Here is a 23800-nt window from a genome sequence, read left to right as displayed (position 1 = left end):
CAGAGAATAAGAAAACAGAAGATGAAACATGACCTGAGAGAACTCAGGAAAGAAAGTGAGGATTAAAATAAATTTGCTTGTAATTCCAGCACTTTGGGAGGCCAAGCGAGGCAGATCTCTTACGGCCAGGAGTTCGAGATCAGCCTGGCCAACATGGCAAAAACCCGTCTCTACCAAAAATACAAAAATTAGCTGGGCAGGTGGCACATACTTGTAATCACAGCTGCTTGGGAGGCTGAGGCAGGAGCATCACTTGAACCCAAGAGGAAGAGGTTGCAGTGAGCTGAGATCATGCCACTGCATTCCACCCTGCGTGACAGGGTAAAATCCTCTCTTAGAAAAATGAAAAATAATTTAAAACTATCATAGAAATGAAAATAAAATCAAAAAAGAGAGAAATCCTGTGAAAAATACAGTAAGAGATATTGAGATATTTAGGCCAAAAAGAAGAGTAAGTAACATGAAAAGAAAACAAAATTTAAAAGAATTAGAAAATATTAGATATAGAAGAAAAAGAGACCCATCATACATGCAACTGGAATCCTGAGAGAATAAAACAAATACAATGGAATAGAACAAATATATAAAGATATCAACCATAAAACAACTCTGAAACATATATATAATTTATATAAATATATATTTATTATATATATACAGAGATCATCTATATATTATAATAAAAGAACATATTATTCAGAAAAAATTAAATCAGAATGCTCAAAAATATGGTCTATCCCTGCTTAAAGGATGTTAAAAAAATGGTGAAGTCTAGCAAGAACTTTAAATAATCTCTTGGGGAAAATAATTCAGGCTGTATTCATATAACTCCTCAATGTCTTATAATACTAGAGGACAGTGAAGCAATATTTACAGGGTTCACAAAAACCAAAGCATGGGCTAAGGATTTTATATTCCGCCAAGCTGTTATTCAAGTGTGAAGGTTGTGTATACAAGAACTCAGGAATGTTGGTCCCACAAGCCTTCTTGAGGAAAATATTAAAATACAAACTTTACCCAAACAAAGTCAGGAAAACTGCAACAAAGAGACCATAAATGAGGACTGAAATATATTTATCTTAGAACTGACACTGAATAAAAGTGGGGATAAGGGTGAACAATCATAAGGGAAATATTATATGCTCTGAACTTACTGAAATGATACAACCCATCAAAACAGGAAGGGTATTAAGGAAAGAGGTAGAAAGTAAATAAATACTCTGATTGTCCTATCTGCAATAGCTGGGAATAAAAATATTTGAAGTTGACAAATCAATTAGTAGAAACATATGTATATTTAAGAATATAAGAGTAAATACTAAAATGATTTTATTTTCTAATATCAAATGGTGGAAGAAGGAGGGTGCATGGAAGAAGATAAAATGCTAATTTTATCATTTCTCTTAGTAGGATCGATACTGTAAGACAAAGGGTATAATACACAATTATATTTGTGAAAGCAACCACTAGAAGGAAAAAAAGAATTCTTAATTATCAGAAAATATACAGGCTGGGTGCAGTGGCTCATGCCTGTAATCCCAGCACTTTGTGAGGCCGAGGCAGACAGATCACTTGAGGTCAAGAGTTCAAGATCAGACTAGTCAACATAGTGAAACCCCATTTCTACTAAAAAATTAGCCAGATGTGGTGGCACACACCTGTAATCCCAGCCACTTGGAAGGCTGAAGCAGGAGAATAGCTTGAACCTGGGAGGTGGAGGTTGCAGTGAGCCGAGATCATGCTACTGCACTCCAGCCTGGGCAACAGAGCAAGACTAAGTCTCAAAGAAAAAAAAAAAGAAAATATACAAAGAACACAAAGCAAGAGAACAAACCATGTATTAAGTTTTCAAACATGTGAAAAATGAAAGAACATTAAGATTCTAGGTACACATTTTTATATATGCATAAAGAAACTCTGAAAGGATATAGTTTACATTAAAAACTAACAAGATGGTTGCCTACATAAGAGGAGAAGTGGGAAGAAAAATGTAGGGAAAGGACTAGGCATACGGGGGAAAAGGATGAGACAGACTTTTTCACCATTCTTTTTATTTTAGTTTAGGATTACCTAATGAGAAAATCAAATAAAATAATGTACAAAATATTTTCCATCATTAAAAACTAGGCCCATTTTTTACCTGTTGTCATAAGTAAGCTATTCCCCATATTTCATAACTAATACAAAGAGTGATCATTAGATATTTGTCCAAAACTTTGAGTATTTCAACCTTTTTCCCAAGAAAGCAGTTATAAATTGAAATTTTTTAACTAAGAGCAAACCACTAATCCAAATGAGTTTTTTGGACTTTTATTCATCTCATATTTATAAAATTAATCATTATGATGAAAAAGAAGATCATTAATTTATAATTAACAATTTACTATAGTTTCATATTCTGAGAACATTAGTGTTCTTTCACATCTGCACATAATAAGTTAATTTTACAACCCTGAATAATGACTAAAGACCTCTACAAAGTTTTTCTGAGGTTAGAAAAAATTTATTGTTTTTGTAACATACTTATTGTTACTATTCTTAGGCATGATAATCATTTGGAAATTTGGGCACGTCAGTATAGCTGCTTTCCGAGGTACATGAGACAATATATGTCTTCACAGTCAACATTTAAGCAGTCTTCAATTGTCAAAAGATGCATCCAAGAAAAGCTATCTGCACACTTTTCTAATTTACTATGGCATACCTCCTAAGATCGTCTGAGGCCTATTATTTAATGTCACTAGAAACTATTTATTTCCTAACCAATTGCATGTAATCATAAAGACAAAGACCTATGAGAAAAGTTTTTACGGAAAGGTTTCATAGGACAAACTTAACTGTTATTTCTAAAGCAAATACTTCAGCAGAGTCTACATATGATATGGAATCCTGCAAATTAAATTATTTGTAGTCTAAAATATTTCTTTTACTTTTGCTTCACTAAATTATAAATTATGTAATATAATAAGAAATATTTGGAGCTCAGCGCTTTGGAAACTGTATAAGCCAGAACATTTTCAGCATCAAGTGACAGAAAAATGTAAGTGAGAAGATCATAAAAGATAAATCTGTTAAATCCAGGAATTTAAACACCATCGTCAGGACTCTGTTCTCTTTCCTCCTTGACTTTGGTTCTGCTTTCCACTGCTTTGCCTCAGATCAGACAGGATTTAAAATGGCTGCAGGTATCCCTAAGACCATATGGATTACAGATGTCACAAACCTGAGGACTCTAAATTTGCCCACTGTGAGTTACATACTGATCCCCCTAGCAATTATTGAGGTCAGCGGGATGCAGCGCTCTGATTGGTCAGGCCTGGAGGGTGTGCTATGGAGGATTAGGAAACATAAATATGCAACCAGGCTACACCAGTTGTTATGAAATTGGGGAAGAGATGGCTCCCATCTCAAAAGGAATCGGGGAAGAGATGCTGAAGAAGTTTATCTATACATTTTCTTTTTCACTTCCCTCTGATGCTAAGATATCTAACCTAGTAGAATGAACTTTAAAGTTCTGAAAAGCATGTCTTTGAAGCCTTCCATAATCACATTTTAGAGCCCTAAGTTATTTTACGGAACATCATCTGGCTTAAATCCTGAAAATTGGATCTTCCGATGACACTTGTAGATTTCCCAGTGACATCCATTTACTCCCTTTAATTGGCTCCAGAAATGCCTTCCTTCTGTAGGCAGAAACAAACACAAGTTGACACCCTTAAACCGAGTGTCAGGGACAGGCATGTGCCCACGCATGGAAAATCAGAGGTTACAAGGAGACCTAATGCCCGTCATTTCTCTCAGCCACACCCTTGTCTTAGAGAATATTCCCTGTCCAGTGCAGCCCTCCAGGCTAGGCAGCCTTAACCTTCAGACCCAAAGACAACTACTGCTGGGTCCTGGTCCTCAGGAGCCTAAGTCCTGCTCAATTCCTGGCTGCTTGCTGCTGCTCCTCCAGCTCCATATTAGACAGTTACAAGTTACCAAGTACATTCAAATACTTGTAAACCTCCTTTGAGGCAGGGTATAGTTGTCATTTTATACAGATTAAAAACTAGTGCTGAAAAGTTAATTAATTGCCTGGCATGGCACAGGTAAACAGGGAGCCAGGCCTTCCACCTAGGTCTCATGTTTTTCTCCCTATATCCAGCTTCCAGGTTCTCTCTGAGTCTGGCCCATCTTTCTGCCTGGTCTTGGGTACTGCTCTCAGTCTTACCTTGTCCCTTCTCATCTTGTGTTCTCATCTCAGCTTCCTGCCCAACCGTCATACATTGCATAACTTTCTTCCCAATATGTTTGCTCTACAACAAACGGTATTATTTTTGGAGTGAGGTATGTTTTTTGTTTGAGTTATTGTTCTAAGAAGGAAGTGAAGGCATGTAGAAGTAGACAAGAGGAGTCATGAAAGAGACAGCTCTCTCACCAGAACTATTAGCACTGCTCATTATCTTTAGGAAGAGAAAGGAAAGATTTAAAAATGGAGGTCCAGAAACAATGGCTACTCTTCAGGGGGACATTACAATAACAAAAAGAGAGAGAAACTCAGTGTCAGATCTTTAAATGAAAGAATTGATATGAAGGACATTTGCTTTGGCACATCTAGAACATTCCATGCTCATGGATAGGAAGAATCAATATCACGAAAATGGCCATACTGCCCAAGGCATAGATTCAATGCCATCCCCATCAAGCTACCAATGACTTTCTTCACAGAATTGGAAAAAACTACTTTCAAGTTCATATGGAACCAAAAAAGAGCCCACATTGCCAAGACAATCCTAAGGCAAAAGAACAAAGCTGGAGGCATCACACCACCTGACTTCAAACTATACTACAAGGCTACAGTAACCAAAACAGCATGGTACTGGTATCAAAACAGAGATATAGACTAATGGAACAGAACAGAGCCCTCAGAAATAATACCACACATCTACAACCATCTGATCTTTAACAGACCTGACAAAAACAAAAAATGGGAAAAGGATTCCCTACTTAATAAATGGTGCTGGGAAAACTGGCTAGCCATATGTAGGAAGCTGAAACTGGATCCCTTCCTTACACCTTACACAAAAAACAATGTAAGATGGATTAAAGACTTAAAATGTTAGACATAAAACCATAAAAACCCTAGAAGAAAACCTAGGCAATACCATTCAGGACATAGGCATGGGCAAGGACTTCATGTCTAAAACACCAAAAGCAATGGCAACAAAAGCCAAAATTGACAAATGGGATCTAATTAAACTAAAGAGCTTCTGCACAGCAAAAGAAGCTACTATCAGAGTGAACAGACAACCTATAGAATGGAAGAAAATTTTTGCCATCTACTCATCTGACAAAGGGCTAATATCCAGAATCTACAAAAAACTCAAACAAATTTACAAGAAAAAAACAAACAACCCCATCAAAAAGTGGGCGAAGGATATGAACAGACACTTCTCAAAACAAGACATTTATGCAGCCAACAGACACATGAAAAAATGCTCATCATCACTGGCCATCAGAGAAATGCAAACCAAAACCACAATGAGATACCATCTCACACCAATTAGAATGGTGATCATTAAAAAGTCAGGAAACAACAAGTGCTGGAGAGGATGTGGAGAAATAGGAAAACTTTTACACTGTTGATGGCACTGTAAACTAGTTCAACCACTATGGAAGACAGTGTAATTCCTCAAGGATCTAGAACTAGAAATACCATTTGACACAGCCATCCCATTACTGGGTATATACCCAAAGGATTATAAATCATGCTGCTATAAAGACACATGCACACATATGTTTATTGCGGCACTATTCACAATAGCAAAGACTTGGAACCAACCCAAATGTCCATCAATGATAGAGTAGATTAAGAAAATGTGGCACATATACACTATGGAATGCTATGCAACCATCAAAAAGGATGAGTTCATGTCCTTTGTAGGGACATGGATGAAGCTGGAAACCATCATTCTCAGCAAACTATTGCAAGGACAAAAAAACCAAACACCGCACGTTCTCACTCATAGGTGGAAATCGAACAATGAGAACACTTGGACACAGGAAGGAGAACATTACACACCGGGGCCTGTCGTAGGGTGAGAGGCCTGTCGTGGGGAGGGATAGCATTAGGAGATATACCTAATGTAAATGACGAGTTAATGGGTGCAGCACACCAACATGGCACATGTATACATATATAACAAACCTGCACATTGTGCACATGCACCCTAGAACTTAAAGTATAATTAGAACAAGAAAAATATGAGAAAATAATATATTGTAATTTATTTGCAACATATTTAAGCTGCTTTTGTGGATGGCTTATTAATTAGGCCAGGAATTCAGCCAAGTCCCATTGACTTATGCAATCAAAATTCTTTGTTTAGGTTATGATGGATGATACATAAATGCTGATGATTAATGTCTTTTAAGTTTTCCCTTTTTTTAATTCCCAGAAGACTACAGTTTGCCTTGAGTTGAGTTGATGCTCTTCATAACCTAATTGTCATATTTAATTTATATTAAGTCAGAGACCTTCTCTCTAATCAATGATTACACACACACACACACACACAGCCTTGTAGTGAGCTTCTACACCTGAGGATTTACCAACCACCAAAAATGACTTAAATCTGGGATTTTACTTCCGATATCTCCAGGTCAGAGTCTTAAGACTCTGTGGGCGGGGGGGGTGTGTGTGTGTGTGTGTGTATGTGTGTGCGTGTGTGTATGTTTATGTGTGTGTGTATGTAAAGCCAAGTATGAAACCCAAAGTTGTTATTAGATCCAAACCATGGAGTTTGGGATGGTGGTTTCTAGAACTAATGGATCAAAAATAGTTAAGTTCAAACATTTGTCAGGTTTGAAATAAACTGTAATGCTCTTCTAACACAGTAAAATGATTCTAGCAAAAATTCTACAGTAGAAGGTAATAATTATAACTCTCCAAGTGCATGTTGTTATATAGTTTAAAAATATAATCCATGGTGTGGAATGAGTTACTAAACTAGAAGATTGAGCTTCTGACACCAATTTTGCTGAAGTTACTAATACTGTGACCTTTGGCAATGACATCATCTCTCTGAGCCTCATTTTCACATCTGAGTGGGAAGGATACAACCTGTTCAGAGGACTGTGGTGATGAAAAACTGTGACAAGGGAGGTAGCATAAGTGGCAGAGTGACTAGCACATGGTTTCTTCTTCTTTCCCAATTCTATTTAAGACCTAAACAGGATCAGTGAAACTCACCAAAATGTTCGAACATTTAAGTAGAGTCTGGAAAAAAACCATAATATATACACATATATTTGAAAGATAGATAATAGCATTAAATTATTTCAATGTTGGAAAGTATAGTAATTTCAAATGAAATAAATTATTTCTGCTTCCTCAAGTATGCCCATGTCTTCTGTTTTTTTGTTTGTTTTTTCTTTTTGTTTTTGTTTTGTGAGACTGAGTCTCACTCTGTCGCCGAGGCTGGAGTGCAGTGATGCGATCTTGACTCACTGCAAGGTCCGCCTCCCAGGTTCCCGCCCTTCTCCTGTCTCAGCCTCCTGAGTAGCTGGGACTACAGGCACCCACCACCAACCCCAGTTAATTTTTTGTATTTTTTAGTAGAGACAGGGTTTCACCATGTTAGCCAGGATGGTCTCCATCTCCTGACCTCGTGATCCGCCCGCCTTGGCCTCCCAAAGTGCCGGGATTACAGGCTTGAGCCACCGCACCCGGCCTTCTTCTGTATTTTTGCAGTTACTTTCTGTTATGGATATTTGTTTTAATGTAAATATTCCTTTTTACCTGATGAAATACTTCTTTGAGGGCATTCTTTCTAATAAAACTGTCACTTAAAAAATCATCACTAGCAATCTATCTTTTTTCACATTTTCTTCATCTTTACTAAGCCATTCAAGCATGGTTGGCATTTCTTATTCAAAACACATCAATAACATTGGCGACCAGAGAACACTTATCTCTTTTTGTCAAATTGAAGTCAGCTATTGTACTATTTGGAATGTTAATGGAAAGTCTGTCAGATATTCAGATAATAATGAAACATGTTTATCGAAATCATTATGCTCAGAAAAAAGTTCAAGATTTCTAAAGTAATCAAAAAACAAAAATGTTTGCAGATTATCTTAAGTCTTCAATTTCTAATGAAAAGAAAAAAATTTATATATGGCCACTACAGAACAAAATATACTAAATCTAGGTACAACATTATCGTTAATGTGAAAAGGTAAAACAGTGAAGGTTATGCCAGCTTCTTGTTCCATAGTTAAGAAAAATCCATGTTTTAAATATTATCTCCCTCCTCAACAAGGTAAATTATTATTCATGTTAAATGTCATCCAAAGTAAAGAGTTTGCCTAAAATATATTTTCTCTTTTTCTGAATATGCTGAATTAGTGATTTGTATCTTCCCCATTTGGGGAAGGAAATGTCATACTTTGGTTGAAAATAACTTCCAATAGGCTACATGGGGGATATAAAAGATAAATTTTTAAAACAGTATAGTCAAAAAAAAAAAAAAAAACCTTCAGCCACTCTTCTACAGAGTTAGATGGATAAGAATACAGGTTGGATTGGTCATGGCTAATTACATTAAGAATTAAGCAAAATCAGCAGGGTGTGGTGGCTCACGCCTGTAATCCCAGCACTTTCAGAGGCCGAGGCAAGTAGATCACCTGAGATCAGGAGTTTGAGACCAGCCTGGCCAATGTGGTGAAACCCTGTCTTTACTAAAAATACATTTTAAAAAAACAGACATGGTGGTGCATGCCTGTAGTCCCAGCTACTCGGGAGGCTGAGGCAGGAGAATCATTTGAACCCAGGAGGCTAAGGTTCAAAAAAAAAAAAAAAGCCAGGTGCGGAGGCTCACGCCTGTAATCCCAGTACTTTAGGAGGCCAAGGTGGGCAGATCACGAGGTCAGGAGTTCAAGACCAGCCTGGCCAACACAGTGAAATCACGTCTCTACTAAAAATACAAAAATTAGGTAGGTGTGGTGGCAGGCGCCTGTAATCCCAGCTACTCGGAGGCTGAGTCAGGAGAACTGCTTGAACCCGGAGGCAGAGGTTGCAGTGAGCCGAGATTGCGCCACTGCACTCCAGCCTGGGCGATAGAGCTAGACTCTGTCTAGGAAAAAAAAAGAATTAAGCAAAATCACCCAAAAAGAATAATTCCCAAGTCAGTGAAAGATAAGTATAACCCAATTAAAGGTAGTAATATTGCTGAAGAAATTATGTATTAAGCAGAATGAAAGACAGATCAGCTAAAAAATCATAGGAGACTCTTAAAAAACATTGGCAGTGCCTACACAGATGGTGTCAATAAAAAGCAGTAAATTTAGCCATCAAGCTCTCTCATAGTAAATTGGTTTCCATCTAGGCCTGCATGGAGACAAAGTAGACCTAGCCATGCTGATAACTGGATTCCAGTTCTTATCACACAGATAATGGTAAAGTAACAGGTTGGCATGATGATTTTATGCATTAGTTTTAAGAATTTGTTGAAAGTTTCTAGTTTCTTTGTTTTTAACAGTGTTGAATCCACCTGTGGAACTGACCAAATTAGGATTTTTAAGGCTGTCCAGCTGAGGACCAGCCCCTCAGCACAGCAAATCCTCCAAAATGACTTCACCCCAGGAAGTCTCTTCTCTCAAGGGACAGCACTGCGTGTGCTCACCTGTGCCCCTGTACCTTTCCACGTGCTCTATTAGGGTGATGCTTGCACAGATGAGGGATCCTGACAAGATAGATTACTGAATGGATGGATCAGCAGTTTTCAAGATGAGAATTCATTTCTGGTCTCATTCCAATAAAGCATAGTTAGATTAGATTGGAGTGTACACCTTCCCAGAACAACTTAATACAATAACGATTATATAATTTGTCATTTTTCCTATGGTATCTTTATGCGCTTTGTTTTTATAATGAGCCAAGAGCCTCATGGAATTTAATTTAAGGGTTATTGAGGTAGTCTATTAAGAGTTATTGAGATAGTTATTGAGACAGACTATCAAGATAATCTAGCAACTTCTGCAGGGATAAAATGGAGTCACTTAGGGAAAGACATGTCACCTTTTTCTGAGCAGATAAGATTTAAGTTGAATACCATCTGGTTCCAAAACCCTTTCATTAGGGTATGGCTTTTAAAGATACAATGTTACAGTAAAGACTAAATCATCTTGGTGGCTACAATTTCAGAATCATTTACTCCAATTCAATTTAACATAAGAAGCCTCTGTAGAACAATTGGCTTTCCAAACCCAAATTACATAGTCAGCTGATAAACAATTAAATGAAATTCTGTCATTGACAGGAGGAGCTAGGGCAGAGGAGGACAAAAAAGGGAGAAAGATGCCCAAATTTACTGAGAAAAAAAAGGCCCAGGAAAGGAAGTGAGTATCGGCAGGTTAACCTCACATCCTTCTGAGAGACTTCTCTCTAGGAAGCTGATTTTCAAATTTGCTTGAAGAGAAGAACTGACTAGAACACTTGTTTAAAATACTCTTAGGCCTCAGCCTACTAACCCATGGTATGTTGGAGAAACCACAGTATATTAGAGAAGAAACCTGGTAACCTGGCAATCTGTGCCTACAACAAGTGCCTCACGTGATCCTCATCGGGTAAGTTTGAGCTAGCACTGTAGCTAAAAAGATGTTTCTGTGGGCTTGTTGGGACATTCTGAGCTCTGGGAGTAGTAAGCCTCATTCTTAATAAGATGGTCCAGTTGTTGGAGTCAGAATAGGAGCTCTGATTCAGATGAGCAGAACAAAAACATTAAGGCCTCACAGCTTGTGGCAAGAGCTTAAGTAGATGCAGTAATAACAAGTCCAGGCTGGGCACAGTGGCTCACACCTGTAATCCCAGCATTTAGGAAGCTGAGGCTGGAGGATGCCTTACAGCCAGAAGTTTGAGACCAGACCAGCCTGGACAATAGAGCAAGCAAGATCCTGTCTCCACAAAAAAAAAAATTAAAAAATTACCTGGATGCAGTGGTGCACTGGTGCATGCCTGGAGTCCTAGCTGCTTGGGAGGCTGAGGCAGGAGGATCACTTGATCCCAGGAGATGAAGGCTGCAGTGAGCCATAATCACACTACTGCACTCAGCCTGGGTGGCAGAGCAAAACCCTGTCTCTTTAAAAAAAAAAAAAAAATTCAAGACAAGGCAGTGAAAGCCAGTTGCAATTAATTTAAATAAACAACAACAAAGCATCCCAATACCTGCAATATAAAGACATGGGTGCAAATCCCACTCTTTCAGTCACATTATTATCATCTATACAAACGAAGTGATGATATCCAGTTTATAGATGTTATTATCAGAGCTAGTGTTTGAAAGTGCCACCTAAATATGAGCAATTATTATTACTAGGTAAAGGATACAAGAGCAAGTGCTGGTATCAGGACAAACAAGATGTGTCCCTACAAGTGGGCGGGGAAACACCGCAATGTGAATGTAGAATGGAAAAATTGTGAGGTGTGTGTAAGTGGCAGCAGGTAGCAGGCCCCTCTGGTGGCCTAGAATTCGCCTGAGACTATCATCTTCAGGCATAGGAACAAGAAAATGAGATTTTAGTTGAGAAGAAACTGGATAGCTGAGAGGTTACCAAGATAAGATTCCAGACATATTAAAAACAATCTTGGTACCCACTGCCTAGCAACAGGGTATGTGGTAGTAGCTTTGTGCAACATAAGTTATTAGCACTGAAACCAAAATCAGAATAGGAAAAGCAACATGAGCTATTCCTAACATTTCAGTTCCCCTTGGTCAAATGTAGGAAAGTTGAGCCTACAAATAGGAATAGAGTCCCAGCCGTAGAACATAGAGAGATGCAGGAAGCTTAAGAGGTTGTTTCAGGGGGCAGGTAAACCTTATTCAATAATGAAATGATGTTCAAGAGAGACATCTACTGGCCGGGAGCAGTGGCTCACAATTGTAATTCCAGCACTTTGGGAGGCCAACGTGGGAGGGTCTCTTGAGCCCAGCAGTTCGAGATCAGCCTGGGCAACACAGCAAGACCCCTCTCTATACAAAAAAAAAAAAATTGAGATGGAGTCTCACTCTGCCACCCAGGCTTGAGTGCAGGGGCGCAATCTCAGCTCACTGCAACCTCTACCTCCCAGGTTTAGGCAATTCGCTGCCTCAGCCTCCCAAGTAACTGGGATTACAAGTGCATGCCACCACATCCAGCTAATTTTTGTATTTTTAGTAGAGAAAGAGTTTCACCATCTTGGCCAGGCTGGTCTTGAACTCCTGACCTCATGATCCACCCACCTCAGCCTCCCAAAGTGCTGGGATTACAGGTGTGAGCCAATGCACCCGGCCTACAAAAAAAATTTTTTTTAATTAGCCAGACATGGTAGCTCATGCCTGTAGTCCCAGCTACTCAGAAGGCTGAGATAAGAGGATCACTTGACCCCAGGAGTTTGAGGTTGCAGTGAGCCGTGATCATACCTAGATGTGATCATACTCCAGCCTAGGTGATAGAGTGAGATTCTCTCTCCAAAAAAAAGAGAGAGAGACGTCTGCTGCCAGCAAAAAGATCCTAGATCTATCCACAGGCTTAAAACACACATGGCTTTAGATGCCAAGTAGATGAGGAAATGTACAAGGGCACAGGGTCTCAGACAATGGAAAAATGCAAATATTGTTTAGCATTTAGAATGCAATCACTGAAAGGCAGTCTAACTCAGATTTTTAAAAACTACTAACAAGCAAAACTGGTCTCTGGGCTAAATTAAATCCCAGGAGACCAGGTTCTTACCCTGAATGGCCCAAAGAAGACAGCACAGATACAAATATGTAGTGTGATGTATTCAATAATATTAAAAGTTATTTTTTTAACTTCAGATTCAGACTTAAGGAACATTCAGTTAGCACCTACTATAACCCAGGAATGAGGCCCTCCTATATATGTTTCATGTGCATGGAAAAGGGGAAGAACAGGGTTACTTGAATCAAAACACTTTGACAATCTCATTCCCCAGAAAGCATCTCAAAATTCTGATTTCATGTCTACAATAATAATAATGACAGTAGTAGTAATAACAATTATGCAAGGTAATTAAGTAAAATGTCATAAAGTAATGTAGGGATAACAATCATACCTATACATGTTGTAACTCTAACTTTTTAAATGTAAGTATACTCTTTTGCAGAATTAATTGTATCCTAGGCATTAAAAAACTTAAACCATCCCAACTGAAACACTTCAAAGATAACACGAAAATCCCACTGCTCCATGCTGACAACTGATATTCAAGATCTTGTGTAAGAATTCTAACCTTCTTGGAAGTATTCACGATGACTTTTAAAAATCTGCCTTCAGGTTACATTTAAAAAGACTTCTTGAAAAACAATGTGAGTAGAGTGCCCTCTAGAGTCTTATTTGTGTTTTGTTTTTTTGGGTGTTTTTTTATTTGTTTGTTTTTGCTTTTTGTTTTTGTTTTTTTTTTCCCCAGATGGAGTTTTGCTCTTGTTGCCCAGACTGGAGCGCAATAGTATGATCTTTACTCACTGCAACCTCTGCCTCCTAGATTCAGGCAATTCTCCTCCCTCAGACCCCTGAGTAGCTGGGATTACAGGCGCCCGCCATCACACCCAGCTAATTTTTGTATATTTAGTAGAGATGGGGTTTCACCATGTTGGTCAGCCTGGTCTTGAACTCCTGATCTCAAGTGGTCCACCCGCCTTGGCCTCCCAAAGTGCTAGGATTACAGGCATGAGCCACTGCACCTTGCCTTGCATTTTTAATGCCAAATTAGGAGGGTAGATATTTTGTTCATTTCTGGCTGCAGTCACTGAAATTGAGAAACGTGACAAATTTGACTATTGCTGCTACAAAAATGTATGTCTTTACAAAATTTAGTATGATCTTTTTCCTCCCAAGAGAAATATCTTTGAACATTATCTATCTACCTAGTTAGAACAGACAAAAAAATTGAAGATTTGTATTGAAAATGTGTTAATTTGTATTCTACTTTCTATGTCCTACACATATAAATTTATTCAAAGGAATTCCAGTATCAGTATGACTATTTCATCTTTTGTGTGCACTTTTTTAAACCTTATACATTCATTTCAGTCCATAAGTCAGTCCATAAGTTACCAAAAGGGAAACAATATTTGTTAATCTAACATTTGAGGCTTCTACCTAAAATTTATACAATGCATTTGGGTAACTGATAAACGCTTTTACACACAGGTGCATTAACATACACTGATTAAAATAAAGGCATTGGCCGGGTGCGGTGGCTCAAGCCTGTAATCCCAGCACTTTGGGAGGCCGTGACGGGCGGATCACGAGGTCAGGAGATAGAGACCATCCTGGCCAACACGGTGAAACCCTGTCTCTACTAAAAAAAATACAAAAAACTAGCCCGGTGAGGTGGCGGGCACCTGTAGTCCCAGCTACTTGGGAGGCTGAGGCAGGAGAATAAACTCGGGAGGCGGAGTTTGCAGTGAGCCGGGATCCAGCCACTGCACTCCAGCCTGGGCGACAGAGCGAGACTCTGTCTCGAAAAAAATAAAAAAATAAAAAAATAAAGGCATAGCTAGAAATGTCTTTGCCCCACTTAAGACATACAGATCATCACAAGGCTGTGATGGCAGGCCTAATAGGAATATGTAAAGCCTAAAGCTGCAAACTTGGAATCTGCAGTTTAACAAGGGATAGGCTTTGCTTTAACATCTAGCACTCCACTATTTATCAAGAAAGTCAGAGATCCAACATACTTAGATCTAAAATGGGATAATATTGACAGCTGAGATTATTATATATTTTTAATATATCAATTGTAAAAACATATAGAATGGCTGTATAAATCATAAACAGCAATGCATATAAAGTATTTTTTCTGTTTTTCACGTAAAATGGAGAGTTCAGCCAAGTTAGGTCATCCTTGAACAAAAATATGACGCATTCTCCCAGTATTATTGCAGACTGCTCTTCAAGCTTCTTTGCCAATCTTTTCTCCTCACATATGTATTACCTGTCCCTTGACTGTAAGTGTTTTAAATATTCTTTGGGACTCTTCCCTATGACTGTCTAACTTCACTGTTGCAATTCTCCCTAGAGAAATTTTTCCTTCTCAGGTCTTTAGATTCCTTCTGCAGTCAAGAAACACACTTACCTCACCAGATCGACCTCCTACGATCTGGATCCCTATTTCAACTGCCTATTTTACACCTCCTTCATCCTCAGCATCAGAGGAACCCTAGGCCTGAGATCAAAGACATACAACAGAGATCTGAGGCAAGATATTGTCAGTACAAAATGAGTCAAAACATGCATGGAACTATCCTCCCCAGCCACAGCTAGATACAAAGGTATAGCTCAGAGCATGTGAGGTGGGACACATCCTCTTGATGCAGTCCACCCCTGGCACCCTTGAGAGCCACTTGTACCCTACATGAAATGCAATTCATCACTGAGTGTTCAAGGTGGTGACCTCTTCAAAAAGCTTCATATACAACAGTTACAGGCAGAAACTACAAATGCTGCAACTGGTACCCAAATCATAATTCATATTCACTTTTTCACTTCTCTATTACACTTTATAATTTCTCTCTCCCTTTTGTCCATCAGGTTGCTCAGTGCCTCTTTTGCTGATATAGGGTGTTTGCCTAATGGAGTTACCCAAACCTTCAGCTGATTCTGAGTTCTTAGTTGTTTTGTTCTTACCATGCTATGGTCACTGCAATTGCTGGTTCATCATCGTCACCAGACGTGAACACACAAGTGCATCTCGTGAGTTCTACCGTGTAGTAGCAACTCTAGCTCTTCAGGATCATGGGGCTCACTTCCCCCAGGAATATACTTCTTTTTTGGCTGCCATTCTACTGGCATGAGGAGCCCATAACATAGGAATCACTTTTGACCCTTTTGAAGTAGTCACAATTGCAGGTTTAGTGGGCACTTACCATATTGCTGAGGACAAATATTTCCTAATACAGCAGAGCTAATTTGTTTAAAAAGGGAAAACGTGAATTCCATCCTGAGGTGGACCTCAGGATGATGGGGAGAGGAACCAATTCTGTTTCCATGTCTTGCTTCCTGGATATTTTAGCCATGAGAGACATCTCGTTATATATCACTAATGATTTAAGGCAATTCTGAAGATCATTGACTAAACCACTCCAAAATTTTAATCATCTAGTTTTTTTCGAGGGATGTGGTATGTGGCAGGACCAGAAGACTATTTGCCCACACACTTGCTTGCTCACCTCTTTCTCTATGAAATTAGGCTCTTGATCTGACAGGATGTTTACAATATTGCTTTTGTAAATCATACATTCTGTAAGAGCTTGAATGAGGTGTTGCAGAAACCCTGTTATCAAGGAAGGAAACCCATATCTAGAAAAGATAGTAATTGAAGAATCAGTTTCATCTTCAGGATGGAAAGGGATTGATGTAATCAATTTGACATCGAGTGATTAGTTAATCTCCTTGAGAGATGGGAACATATCATTGATCGCTGCTTCTGAAAGGCCCAGCATTCAGCAGCACTAGTAGCCAGATCAGCTGGGATGAGTGGGCCTTCACGTTATTAAGCTTAGATACAAGTCTTCACCTCCACCATCATTGCTATTCTGAAACTCTGAAACTTTATAGGGTCTTTCTCCCAGCTTCTGACACAAATGTGCCTTACTGGGACAACTAGGGTACTCTCTTCTTCCTGCACATCAGATCCATCATCACCACCAGACACGGACCAGTTGGCACAATGGCATCAATGTAGTGGACAAATGAAATGATCTGTGAAATATGAAAATAATCAGAGTCCCTGCAGACTACATTTGCATAGACAACAGGAGTGTTAATAATGCCCTGTGGAAAATAGTGACTGTATACTATTGTCCATCTAACATAAAAGTGAATTAATTATGAAACTCTTGATTGACAGAGATTAAAAACAATGCAGTTGTTAGACCAATACCAAGTACCAGAGGCTATATTAGTTGATTCTACTGGAAATAAAATGCCTGACACCACTGCAATTGTGCCCACCACCTGGTTAAGTTTGTGGTAGTCCACCACTATCTACCAAAATTCCTATCGTTGTTGCATGGGTCAAACAGATGAATTGGAAAATAATGTGTTGGAAGGAACCCTGCATTCTTTAAGTCTTTGGGAGTAGCACTAACCTCTGCAATTTCTCCCAGGTTGCAGTTTCCCTTCGGATTCTTTTTCTTGGTATGGGGAGTTGGGCTCACTCTAAGATATATTTAGGTCAGGACTCTATTTAGCATCTGCTCTTCCAAGGTGTCACTCTAACTAGGGATCATAGTAATATTCCTGTTTAAAATGTCCCCTATTTTATTTTAAGTGCCAGCTCAGATCATTTATCCAAAGTCCTTTGAAAGGCCTTTTTTCAACATGTAATCTGATATATGGCTTTAAGTCCTTTTGGGGCAGGAATGGAGACATATTTATGGCATACACATGAAGTAACCTCTCAGCATCCTTCCTCAAGTGAACCCAGCCTTCCCTTCAATGAATGGGCTCTGGCTCTGTGAACTAGCTCAGATCTCTCTAGCTCAGTCCGGAATCTATTTTTCATAGTCCATATCCCATCTGACATCAGTCTTCTGTTCACAACTCTTTTTTTTCCGTTTGTTGAAGTTAATAAGCTGTACCCTAATGGGCTTTCCATGTCTCTTCTGTCGGGAGCACTATGAGGTATGAACCCTTGCCACAGGTCCCAGTGTGTCAAGGCCTCCTGGTCATTCATCTGGCCTTTTTGCCCATTTATTATGTCTAAGGTACCACCATTTGGCCTCAGAAATTCTGGAATCCTACCATTCCCATTTTGTCCAGGAAACCACAGACACCAATCCCCAACTCTCAACCATAGTGTAAAGAGGATAGTAACTACACAGCTTCTCGAAGATGCCAACGTCTGCCTCAAGGTGCGTTCCTTATTGCTTTAGTGAATGAAGCGTCATCAAGGCTCTCCCAGGAACAGAGGCAGTATTGAGAGTTTTCTAGTCTCATATAATAAATCCATTCTAACATTTCCACTTCCCTGAGCTTCTGACTCCATTCCTCAATACTCTGTCAAAAGATTCTGGCTTCTCTAACTAGTCTCAAAGAGCCATCCTAGCAGGGCATTATGATGGACTCCAGGTGTTTTCACTAGGATGTTAAATCTTGAGTCATGGGAAGGTGAACCCAAGTCAATAAACTCTCCACTTACCAGCCTTATATTCTGCACCAAGCCCCTGGCTAATGGCCACAAGATCTACTTCCACACCTGTTTACCTAGTTCCTGTTGGTACAGCCTATCCAGATCCTGCAATCCTTTAAGGAGTAAACTATTCCCCCCAGACTTTTCTCCTCAAGTAATGCTCAGATTTGACCTTTATTTCTTTCTAGCCTCTAGACAATGAGAGAAGGAAGGAAAATATACATCATTTTGCAAGGCATCTGCCTGTGTTGAGGTCTTTCACGCAAAGTTTTCTTTCTCCCCAGGCAAGGAGAGGATACTCGCCTCTAGCCAGTAGGTGGGGGTCACCTCTGCCAGCATAGGAGAATAAAAGGTTCAAAATTCTCTGGCACATCCACCAAATGTCTTCATTCCGGTTCTCAAGTTTCCATGATCTGAGCCCTGAATCTAATTTAGGAAACCTGCCAAGGCTTCTCGCTCCATCTCCCTTGCATCTTGACTACCCTCACAATTAAATTCCAGTCTCAATCTATTCTTTGGCTGCAGGAGATAAAGATCACTTCAAAAACTTGAAGGCCTTGAAGGCCTGCTGGGTTTCACAGTGTCCTGATTGATGGTTGGCTGACCTGACCCTGTGGTTATCCTTCATCAAGCCTTTTAAGGCAGTTAGCAAAGGCCAGACAATTATACAGTCTTTATTATTTCCCCCACATCTTCTATTACTGTAGCTGCTAATATTTTACCTTCTACCTGTTGCAAGTGCAATACACTACAGGTAAGATTCTTAGCCATCATGATGCCACATTACCCCAGGAGTTATCACCATTCCACTGAGCACAACACATCAGTTTTCTTCCAAAAGACCTCTGAGACACATGAAGTACAGATTTAGAAATGAAGTACAGATCTATATTTGATAGTAATAAAAATAACATTCATTACAATCAAAACCTCTAAAAATCTAAGTGGTTTGACTCTATCTTACTTTTGTCAAGCAGCCAACTTGTGATTTAGCTATAATGCACATTCTATGATAATTTCACTTTGAAACTATAAAAATGGAAAGATGGGAAAAGCAAAAGAAAATCATCACTTTCATCACTTAGCTATACTGGATGAGGTCAGTCTCAGGAATATAGACTGATGACCAATAAAGTAAGACAGACTCTACTCTGAGTCCTGGGATGAGATTTTAAGTTCTGCAGAAAATGAGAACAAATCTTTAAAATGTCCTTTTACTTAGTCTTCAATGAGTAGCTGTACCTAAAACAAGAAAAGCCTATTTGCAGAAATTCAAATAATCATTAAACTGTATTAGGCATACCATATTTGTATTCCTTCATTTACTTTTATTTTATTTGAAAACTTTCCAGTAGTTCAAAAATATAAGCTGATATTATCCCATTTAATTTTTAAGTATTCATACAATATGTCCTGAAAACACATACTGAAATACAGCTTTGCCAGACTTAGGATGGTGTGATTAGTCATTTTCTTCTTTTCTCTTATCTATGTTTTCTAAATTCCATACAGTAAAAATGTACTGTATGCAGAATAAAACACAACTGGCCGGGCACGGTGGCTCAAGCCTGTAATCCTAGCACTTTGGGAGGCCAAGGTGGGCGGATCACAAGGTCAAGAAATCGAGAAACATCCTTGTCAACATGGTGAAACCCCCTCTCTTCTAAAAACGCAACAATTAGCTGGGCTTGGTGGTGCGCGCCTGTAGCCCCAGCTACTTGGGCAGCTGAGGCAGGAGAATCACTTGAACCCAAGAGGTAGAGGTTGCAGTGAGCCGAGATTACACCACTGCACTCCAGCCTGGTGACAGATCGAGACTCTGTCTCAAAAAAAAACCCCAAACAAACAACACAACTACATTACATTACATTTTTTCAACTGCATTTAGAATATCACACAGTTGCTTGAGCCAGGTAATGTGTCAGGCATATATTCTATTACCCTACCTCTACCAAATATTCCAACTTAGTCCTTATATTTAACACTATTACAAATACAAATATCCAGTGAAGATGATGTCAGCCCTAACAACAAAAGTGATTAAGGATAAACAAATACATAAGAAATATTTGCCAGACCTTAACAAAATCCTAAAGTGGGGAGGATTTATTTTATATTGATACTCTACCTTCTCTTTCTATACTTTTTCACTAATCTGTGCCCATCTTTTCACCACGTATCCAATGGTCTTAAGCTGTAGAGCTTCTGTGGCATCAGAAAAAAAACAAAAACACCTAATAAATTTATGTTTCCAGGGGCATATGTTATTTCTTCTAGGAATATTTACATTATAAAAATAAATATTAATAATAAAAAACAGTGAAATTTTAGGCATTAGCAGGAGATACATTTTTTGCTTCTAATTCTCCTAAAATCAACCATCTGGGAAGCCCCAGGTGGCTAAAAACATCTCTAAGTTTAGCTGTCCCTTTGTAAATGAGAGATCATCAGGAATAATGTGCTATAATGCCTTCTTTACCAGATAGAGACCATTTACTGCATAACTTTGGAAAACTTACTCAAGACTTCTGAGCCTGAGGTTTTGTAGCTATAAAATGGGAATAATATCTACCCTGCAAGGCAGTTGTGAGAAGAACAGTAATGGCATAATGTGTGTATGGCATAGTACCTAGCACATAAACAGCTTCTCAGTAAAAAAAAAAAAAAGAAGTTTTCTTCCTGCCTTTCCTCCTGTGTTAGTTTCCTAGGGCTGCCATAACAAAGCACCACAAACTACGTGGCTTAAAATATCAGAAAAATATTCTCCCATTTCTACAGGTTAGAAGTAAGTCCAAAGTCAAAGTATCAGCAAGGCTGGTTTCCTCTGAAGGCTCTACAGGTGAATCTGTTCCATGATTTTCTCCTAGATTCTGGTGATCACTGGCAGTCCCTGACATTCCTTGCCTTGCAATTGTATTACTCCAATCTCTGTCCCAGCCACTACATGGTATTTTTCTGTGTGCACCTTTACCCTCATATGGCCTTATTAGAAGGACACTAGTCATTATATTTAGAGCCTACTCCAATCTTAACCTCATCTTAATTTGATTATATGTACAAAGATGTTGTTTCGAAACTAAGGTCACATTCATAAGTTCCAGAGGTTTGAACTTCAACGTATCTTTTTAAGTGACACAATTCTACCCACAGCATCCTGATTCTATAATGACATAGCATAGGTGGATTCCACAGTGTAACTGAGATAAGTAAAGATGATTGAAGGAGTGGTACTCTATTAATAAATACAACAAGAACATGGTAGAAGCAGCTCAATAATTGAGAAATGTTTGTCATTTTGTGCTGAATACAGCAAACATGTATACAAATAGTATAAGTTCTCTCAGTCATTCAACATTGTATCAGTTCAAGGGCAAAATCCTTTTGGATATGAGATGTCCAGAAGTTTTTCTTGGTATGCATGCAAACGCACTTTACTGCCATTTCCCACTCCTTCTTAAATTCTATTACGCTTTCAAACACTAGCAAATCTTGTTTCCCATTTTGAAAAAACGACTAAATTTCTGCAAATTCTCACTGCAAGCCATCATACTACTGACAGGGACTGGAACACAGAATTGAAAGAAAAACTCATTTTTTCCTACACTCATTTTACTTATTTTAATTTATCATCTGCCCATATTACCTATTTAAAATAACTGAATTTTAAAAGTTACCTGATATCGACCCACTTCTACCGTCTCTCTCTGTATTTGTAAGTTCCATCTACTTAACAAAAGCCTCTTGCCAAGCATAATGTCTTCATCAATCTCCAAAGCTCATGAATTTTCTACTCTGAATATTTTTGTCATTCTTTCTTAGAAAATTTGTCTCTAGACAATGAAATGTTAAGGAATAGTCTAAGTGTGAAAGGCTGAGAAATCCTTGAATAAATCTGTTAACTGGACTGTTTTACATTTGTTCCCTTTATAAATAAGATTTGTAGCCTCATAAAAAATACAAGGAAAATATGAAGCAGACAAGAAGCATATGCCAAATTATAAATGATAGGGCATAATAGAAAATAAAATCAATTCATAAAGACTTGTACATAAATCTAGAGGAAAATGAAAGAGTCATTCTTTGAAATGAGTTCAGAGTTGCATAAAATAAGATTATATCCCTCCAATTCTATAAAGTTGTATCTCTATTATTTTATGAAAATATGAGCTATATTTATAAACTCTTTCTACTCACATGGCAGTGAAAAGTTTATATGAAAGAGCTTGAACTCAAAATTCCTTGGTTGAATTCCCAGTTCTACCCAATTCTACCTGCATAATTTGAGGAAGCACCAACCTTGGTATTCCTTTCCTCACTTACAAAACTGCTGCTAAGCATTATGAGATACATATGTAGCATGATGCCTTGTAAACTGTAAATGTAGGTATGACTAATAAATAGAAATGTAGGTATTAATAATAAAAACCGGCCAGGCGCGGTGGCTCAAGCCTGTAATCCCAGCACTTTGGGAGGCCGAGACGGGCAGATCACGAGGTCAGGAAATCGAGACCATCCTGGCTAACACGGTGAAACCCCGTCTCTACTAAAAAAATACAAAAAACTAGCCGGGCGAGGTGGCGGGCGCCTGTAGTCCCAGCTACTCGGGAGGCTGAGGCAGGAGAATGGCGGGAACCCGGGAGGCGGAGCTTGCAGTGAGCTGAGATCCGGCCACTGCACTCCAGCCCGGGCGGCAGAGCGAGACTCCGTCTCAAAAAAAATAATAATAATAATAATAAAAACCACATCTCCCAAAGGTAAAACAAAATACTATAAAAATGTTTTTTCTGTCACTTTAGGATTATCTAATGCTCTCATAACTTTGTAAACACTCTAACATATTCAAACTGCAAAAGAATAAAATTATACCAGAAACTATTGCGCTAACAGCAAGACATTAGTAAAACTTTACAGTAAATTACCAAATATATCATGGGCATGGCTGGATGTGTGTGTGTACATGTGGCTTTGAATATAGCCGAAACATCAGCTGTAAACCAGTGAAACTCAGAAGCTCTTGGATTAAAATTCATAAATTATCCAGCTACTGAAGAGCACATGAAAAAGATGGTCCCCAGCCTTACCTAAGAAATGAGGCTGAAACCAAACTATCAATGTAAGGCATATGGCAGTTTAAGGTATATGCAAATATTTAGAAAAAAAAATTCATTGACACCTTCAGATGATGCCACGAAACAAGAAAGAAAATGCTCCTCTGAGAGAGTGGAAGAGGAGAGTGACACTCTACATATATGCAGGACATATGAGAGTCAGAATCCTAAAATGATCCCATTGCCCCTCATCCTGTATAACCCTATTCCCTTGTGTGTGGGGAGAACCTACGAATATAAGATTCTCCTTATATTCAGTGATTGTTACACTGCATGACAAAAGAGATTTTGCAGATATAATAAAGGTCCCAAATCTGTTAACTGAGTAAATCAAAAGGTAGTTTACCTTAGTTGTTTTGACCTAATCAGGTGATCCCTTCAATGCAAGAATTTTCTCTGGTTGGCTTAAGAGAAAGAAAGCAAATACTGTAGCCATGTTGCAAGCTATCTACAGAGAGGGATGGCCTTTAACTGCTTAGTGAGGTGCCCAGACAACAGCTAGTAAGAAAACATG

This window comes from Colobus angolensis, unplaced genomic scaffold, assembly GCF_000951035.1.
Source record: "Colobus angolensis palliatus isolate OR3802 unplaced genomic scaffold, Cang.pa_1.0 Scaffold421, whole genome shotgun sequence".
Lineage (NCBI taxonomy): Eukaryota > Metazoa > Chordata > Mammalia > Primates > Cercopithecidae > Colobus > Colobus angolensis.
The sequence above is the reverse complement of the archived record's forward strand: the minus strand, read 5'-3'. Positions refer to the sequence as shown.